Genomic DNA, 8,403 nt, shown 5'->3' on the forward strand with positions numbered 1-8,403 from the left:
ATATTAAAATAAAAATTAGTAAATAAATAAAACGTAAAATAAAATAAAATAAAATAATGAGAAATGAGAAAATTCTCAAATTTCTCTACTTTTTCCAATTTGTATGGAATTTGTTCAATAGGTGTGTAATTTTAAGATTCATCAAATGACACTATTTATAGAAAAAGTGGTAAGTAGGATGTAGATTTGTATGGACACTAAGCATGAATAATTATAAGGCATATAAACAATATAAAGTGTGACACATAGTTTTTGAGATACTAAGCAATGAATATCTATTTATTATTATAATATTCATAAAACTTCTCCTTAGATGTTCATATATTATATGAAATATGCCTCTTTAAAATCTTACTAGAAAAAACCCAATGGAAAAAAACCTAGTGAAGAAAAAAGAGTACATATTTCATATAATATATACTCTTAAAATAATACAATATATTTATTATTCCTCATAAAAACCTCACTTAAGATCTCTGAGTCGTCGAATTCTAATGTTGTGCACCAATTTTTCGAAAAGTTGCGGTTGGTAATGTCTTTGTAAATAAGTCTGCCAGATCATTCTTTGAACAAATTTGTTGTACAGTGATGTCATTTTCTTTAAGATCGTGAGTGTAGAAAAGCTTCGGTGAAATATGTTTTGTTCTATCTCCTTTAATATATCCTTCTTTGATTTAGGCTATATAAGTTGTGTTGTCTTCGTATAATATTGTTGGAAGATTTTTATTAGAAGACAAGTCAAATGTTTCACGAATGTGTTGAGTCATTGACCTTAGTCATGCACATTTTCGACTAACTTCGTGAATTGCAAGAATTTCAGCATGATTTGAGGAAGTGGCCATCATAGTCTGCTTCACCGATCGTCATGATATAGCAATTCCTCCACATGTGAACAGATAACCTGTTTGAGATCTAGTTTTATGTGGATCAGATAAATATCTAAAATTTGCATAATCGACTAGATCAAAATTTTATTTATTTGAAAAAAACAAACCTATATCGTTTGTTCCTTGGAGACAACGAAGTATACGCTTAATTACATTCCAATGTCTTTTTGTAGGAAAAGAACTATATTTAGCTAATAAATTTATTGAAAATGCAATATGTGGTATTGTATTATTAGCAAGATATATAAGTGCACCAATAGTACTAAGATATGGTATTTCAAGACCAAGAAGTTCTTCATTATCTTCTCGAGGTTGAAATATATCTTCCTTTATATCCAATGAACGAACTTCTATTGGAATATTTAATGGATGTGCTTTGTCCAAATAAATTTTTTTCATTTTTTTTTTTGTATAAGTTGAGTAATGAATAAATATTTCATCTGCTAAGCTCAATTTGCAAACCAAGGCAAAATTTTGTTTTTCCAAGATTTTTCATCTCAAATTCTTTCTTAAGATATTCTATTGACTTTGAAAGTTCTTCCAGAGTTCTAATTATATTCAAGTCATCAATATATAAAATTATAATAGCAAATCCTGATTGTGATTTATTTATAATAACACACAAACATATTGGATTATTTTGATATCATTCGTTCAATAAATATCCACTTATATGATTGTACCACATCCGATCTGATTGTTTCAATTCATATAATGCTCTTTATAACTTTATTGAATACAATTCCCGGGAACTTGATGTATATATTTCAGGTACCTTAAATCATTCTGGGATTCTTCATATAAATATCATTATTAAGATGTCCATATAAATATGTTGTGACTACATTCATAAGATGCATATCCAGACTTTTTTACACAGTTAAGCCAATTAAATATTTTAATGTAATTGCATTCACCACCGGAGATTATGTCTCCTCAAAAGCAATACCAGGTCTTTGTGAAAACCTTGTGTAACTAGTCTTGCTTTATATCTTGTGACCTCATTGTTTTCATTTCTCTTCCTCACAAATATCCATTTGTATCCCACAGGTTTAACACCTTCTAGTGTTCGGACTACTGGTCCAAAAACCTGACGTTTTGAACATGAGTTTAATTCTGCCCTAATTACTTCTTTCCACAGAAGCCAATCTTTTCTACGTTGACATTCTTCTATAGATTTTGGTTCAGGATTCTCATTTTCAGATATAATATCAAAAGCAACATTATATGCAAAAATGTTGTCAATAATTACATTAATTCGATTCGATCTTTTTTCTATCATGACATAGTTTATTAAAATCTCATTATTATCTTTAGGTATTTAACCTTTTTCACCAGTCATATCGAGGATTTCTTCATGGGTATTTACATCCTTAACCAAGTCTTTTTCACTATTAATTATTTTTCATTTTCGATGATTTTTATTTTTGGAACCCATTAGTCTACCACGCTTCTGACATGTTTCAGACTCATTAGTGACAATTTGTTGTGTTGGGTTTGAAAGAGTTAAACAACATGTAGCGAAAGTATCAAGGATCCACAAGATTTCTAATTCACTAATTTTAGCAAAAACTAAAGCATGCTCTTCTCAAAAAATGGGTTTTCAGAATATACCTTTGATGAACTCTCCAAGAAAATGTTTGTTCAGTTGTTGTCTTTACTTGTTATCAACGTGAACTACCACAAAGCCTTTCCTATTATGCTCTTGGAATTTTAGGCAGAGTTGTGGGACTCAAGAACAGCTTGAAGATGTGAAGAAACAAGAGAAACTCATAGCAGCCTAACTGAAAAAGACAGCTTCTTCTTTAGAAAAATTTCTCTTGAAATACTGTATTATCCCCTCTCCAACAACTCCAATATTCTTTTTATATATTTGATGAACATGCAAAGAGATGGAGTGCATAGCTTGCAGCTCATGCTTGGAGAATCAAAGTAGAAAAGATAATACATTTTGTGTGAGCATAAAGATGATGGTAATGGAGAAAACTCTTTTTCCATTTTGTGAACCATGCAAATGAATTTCCATTCTTTTTTTTAAAACCAAAAATGATTTTAAATCATTTTAATTCAAAATTTGATTTTCTTAAATTAATTTAATATCAAATATTAAATTAATTTTTTTCACAATAATCATCTTTATATATTTAAGTCATATTTAAATATTTATTCTCTTGTTTCGTTTAATTTGAACGTTTTAAATATATTTCTCAAGCTACCCTAAAGTTTATCCATTTACGAACTAGCAGGAGGACTTCGCGGATCTACAGATCATGGGCTCCAACGATTCGAGATTAATCGGCTAAACTCATTAGTCCGATCTAACACCCATTCGTTAACTAATGGGACACTTCACTATAGCCCATAGTTGAACTCCCCTCATTGTAGATATCTTATGTCCACTTAATAACCATAATCAGTAAGTTGATCTTTCATAGATTGTTCGTAATCACAACTAGGTCAAAAATATCATTTTACCCCTGTGACTACATCTTATTCCTTAAGTTCCTATTGATCCTCTAATGAACAATTCTGATTCATAATCTCTATGAATCAAATCCTTTCTCTATCATGAGAAGGCGGGGCCCCGATTGTTCAAGACTTAGAGTCAGTACTTAAGAGAACAACCTATCTGCTAACCCTAAATAGGATAGGAGTGAATTCCATCTTGCAAGGCTATGTCCCCATCTATTCATTCGGTCTTATCCTTAAAATGGTAAGCTTATTGAGCAGTGTTGTTGGACTACTCTCATCGTTTGCAGATTAAAGGATAATTCTGAACAAACAGGAGTTCATAGCTAGCTCAGGATTAAGATCGAGTTAACCTAGGCTATATAATAAATGAAATAGTCAGTTTTACCGGTAAATTGTCGTTATAAAGAAAAGTGACTATTTTCGTGGTCCAGTCTATATGCAAACTCATTACATAGGAAACCCCTATTCTCATGTCTCAACATGAACGATTTGTGGATCACATCGTTTGTAGCACCTTACATGTCACACCCCCTCCCGAGCCTTAACCCAAGACCCAAAAGAGGACGTGAAGACAGCCAACATCAACCTTTTGTTATGTCAACTGCCCAATTCTACTCACATCTAGGACAACAAGTATACCAACAATTCTTTATTTGTATTAACAATTAAGAACGTCTACAATATTCTTAACAATTTTATATAAATTCTCTAGCTATCCTAATGACCTTCAACTACCCCGATTCGAGTCCTACCCTGTGAGAGATTACCAATTCTTGGTGTTGGTGGCTTTGTGGCTTTTCCTTGAATGCTCCGTTTTCGCTACCCGGGGGGGAGGGGGGAGAGAGAGAGAGAAAAAAAACATTTAGAAAACATGAGCTATGAAGCCCAGTGAGTAGTATCTTTAAATAAACAAATAACTTTGATTTCAGAAAAGCACATTATCACAAGTTCAATATTATTTCTCCAGCCAATCTGCTAGATTATCCCCAACTCAACTGTTGGTTAAAATAATCAACCCCAGCTTGACCGCTGGTTACCACGTAATGTAAACATCCCCATTTTTACCATTGGTTATCCCTGACATGATCATATATTTTCCCCAGTACTTTCACACGTACCCTAAAGCAATATATCAACAATTTCTGTGGAAACTTTCCCTGTACCCTATTATCCCGCCAATGTACACATCGACTATTTTACCACTAGCTATGCTTAGGTAACTTGACTATATTTCCTGCCGGTCGTCACCAACTATAATTTTTCGTCGACCGAAGCCGACTATCTTTTCTTGCCAACCGAAGTTGACTATCTTTTCCAGCCAACCGAAGCCGACTATATTTTCCCGCCAAGTACCTTTTCAAGCATGCTAACTATATATTCCGGGTACAATTTCAGTTTCCAACACAAACATACAAGCAATATCTTAACAAGAATAGTAACAAGATAAACATATATCTCTGATCATGCCAATTAACATTATCCCCTATGTATATTTACCTATATATAGAGAGAGATTACATTTAACAATACAACAACACAATAACCACTCACTGTTTTTTGCAGGGATTCTCTTCTGCAAGTTTACCTAGTTCCCTTTGAAGCGTTCCCTAGAATTCCTCTCATTTTCAAGGAAATTCCAAATTAATACTATAATTCCTCAAACTAATTTTAAAACATCCTAAATATCCTCTTATACCGAATTTACCAACTTACCATACTTAAAATGACCAAAGTCAGCCAAACCCCTCAAACAGCCCGTTCGGAGGTTATTTTGACTAAACCTGGGCACTGGTGCTCGTGAAAGGGCATGTCAACGTGCATAAGGGGTTGGGCAAAGCATCAGCGGCATCAATTCTCGCACAGAAGGCGTGCAGTGATCGTGCGCACTGGTGATGCGCGCATGCGCTGGCCGCTGGGCATTCGTTGGGCCTGGGCGACAATCTGGGTCTTCCACCTTCCTAACACAATTTCTTTCTCCTCAGCACTCCGAATGCAATGGCAACCTGGGACCTTACTCTCAACTCACTCTTTGGGACTTTAGAACTTGAAATTTTGGGAATGGCACAAGTAAAATGTTCACGCCAAGCTCCCTATTTATAGGTGTCACGCCAAGTTCCCTATTTATAAGTATCCCCGGGCTCCTCTCCATGCAACACCTCAAGTCCAAATATCTTTCCGTCGTGCTGCCAACGCTAATCCCTTGCCACCACGGCCTTGAGCTATTTTAACACAAGTAAAATGTCACGCCAAGCTCCCTATTTATAGGTGTCCCTAGGCTCCTCTCCATGCGACATCTCAAGTCCAAATGTCTTTCCCTCGTGCTGCCAACGCTAATCCCTTGTCACCACGGCCTTGAGCTGTTTTAACCTTAGTTTATCAACGCAAAAGGTTCACTTTGCATGTCATACAAGCCTTACACCTCCTACTTAAGTAGATAAGGATTCACCTTGCATGTAATGTCCTTGAGCCACCTCATATTTAGGCTATTTCCAATGTAAGTTTTCCTTGGCAATCGCATATCTCTTCGAATGATCACATTTCCCACTTGATGATCGCAAGTTGGTCTGTCACACATCTACTCTCGGCCTTCCACTAATTCCTTAGCCTCAAAGCTTTAAAGTTGTGTCCTCTTGGATCGCATACCATATGCTTCTCAAGTCATTGCCTACTTTGCCGGAGCCTACCCAAACTCTTCCATCACCCACTAACTTTAAGCTAGTTCATTGCGCCCCCATGGGACCATCTCTTGGTCCATGTCATGCGATCTCTTTGGCTTACTAACCTCGCATAGCCAATATCGCATGTAAGCTTTTGTCGGCAATCAACTATTCTCAAACTTAATCAACGCATCCCATGGTATCATCGCATGGCCCATGATTCTACTGTGTTGCCCATGCTAGTGCTTACTAACCTCAAAACATTTATTCAACGCATAGCCAACATCGTATGAAAGCTTCCTATCCCCGCACATGCCTTGACGTCCCCCCCCCCCCCTTGGCTAGCATTTACCTAATATCTGGCCTTCCCCTAGCCTCAACTTACCACGCCCTTGGCATCCTTGCGATCAACACTTGCCTATGCATTCCATCGCATAGTCAGCCCATGCGATAACCTCGAAGCACACCTACACCAAGGCTTATCAACGCATGGCAACACCCTTTCAATGCATAGTAAAATCTTGGCCAATTCTTAATACTCACACGGCCTTACCCCATCACCCCTATGCGTCCATCATCGGCTTTTGCCAAACATGAAACTAACCTCACTTTGCCTTGGTCGCATAGTTCATACCATGCGTTCACACCAACACATATTATTAGCCTTGTCATATCCGCCCACATGCCCTTGGATGTCCAATGCATAACAACCCTTGAGTCAAGCTAGGTTTCAACTCAAGGCCGTGCGTCGGGTCTGGGTGACAGTCTGGGCCTTCTACATTCCTAACATAATTCCTTTCTTCTCAACACTCTGAATGCGATGGCAGCTTAGAACCTTACTTTAACTCACTCTTTGGGACTTTAGAACTTGAAAATGGCACACGTAAAATGTTCACACCAAGCTCCCTATTTATAGGTGTCCTGGGCTTCTCTCCGTGTGACACCTCAAATCCAAATGTTTTTCTCTCGTGCTACCAACGCTAATCCCTTGCCACCACGACCTTGAGCTGTTTTAACCTTAGTTTATCAACGCAAAGGGTTCACTTTTCATGTCATACTAGCCTTACACCTCCTACTTAAGTAGATAAGGATTCACCTTGCATGTAATGTCCTTGAGCCACCTCATATTTAGGCCATTTCCAACGCAAGTTTTCCTTGGTGATCACATATCTCTTCGAATGGTCACATTTCCCATTTGATGATCGCAATTTTAGTATCATAATCGTAAGTTGGTCTGTCGCCCATCTACTCTCGGCCTTCCACTAATGCCTTAGCCCCAAAGCCTTAAAGTTGCCTCCTCTTGGATCACATACCATGCGCTCCTCAAGCCATTGCCTACTTTGCCTGCATCTACACAAACTCTTCCATCACCCACTAACCTCAAGCTAGTTCATTATGCCCCCATGGACCCATGTCATGTGATCTCTTTGGCTCACTAACCTCGCATAGCCAGTATCGCATGTAAGCTTTTGCTCGCAATCAACTATCCTAACGAGTTTGGTTTGAAAGTCGGGAAAACAAAAAGGGTTACACGAAACCCCAGGAAAAAGGGAAATAGGGTAAAAAGATTAGTTAAACTTAGATAGTAACTTGTATGACTTTCACTGTAGGAGATGAATCCGAGCAGCAGACCCTGGTAGTGGCCGAAATCCCGAACGCAGGAATTGATCCATGATGCTAACTTAAAGGGAAACCCTGAAACAATAAGCATTGTTTAACTGATAACATTGAATATCAAACATTTGTGCCTAATTTGAGTAAATAAGGGATGTTCTAGGTGTGGTAAAAACCACAGTGGTCCGTGTTTGATGGGGATCGGGATTTTCTATGACTATGGTAAAAATGGCCATATTCGAAAAAATTGTCACTATTTCCAAAAGAAATCTAGGGAAATACAGTAGCGGATTCAGCAAGAAAATCATTTACAAATAGTTGTGGACTCTAGCAGCAGAAACAAAAGGTTGATGCCAGACCTAGCATATGACCAGAAATTGAAAAGAACTAATATAGCTGGGAGTTCATCCCAGGATTTGGTACGAGGGGTCAAGAGGGACATGCCTCGGCGGATAATAATTTTGTTTGAAGAGCGACCTACTGATGGACCTAATGAAGGAGAATCTTACAAGTTCTGCGTCTTCTGCCAAGAACTCGGACATGTGCAGGAGAAATGTCTATGGAGGGATGATAGACCACAAATTAACTTAGGAACTTGTATTTCTGAGACTGGAATTAGAGAGTAAAAGAAAACTCTAAAGGATGAAAGTGTGAATATACTTAAAATGTATATAACTTGTGTTAATAAATAAAGAGTAACATAATTTGTATGCTAGGTGTATGTTTAATCTGAATGTGATTGCGTGTAGCTAAGATGCTGAGAAGTGGGAAGA

This window comes from Benincasa hispida, chromosome 5 (genome assembly GCF_027475165.1).
Source record: "Benincasa hispida cultivar pf3 chromosome 5, pf3_genome.v1.1, whole genome shotgun sequence".
Taxonomy (NCBI): Eukaryota; Viridiplantae; Streptophyta; class Magnoliopsida; order Cucurbitales; family Cucurbitaceae; genus Benincasa; species Benincasa hispida.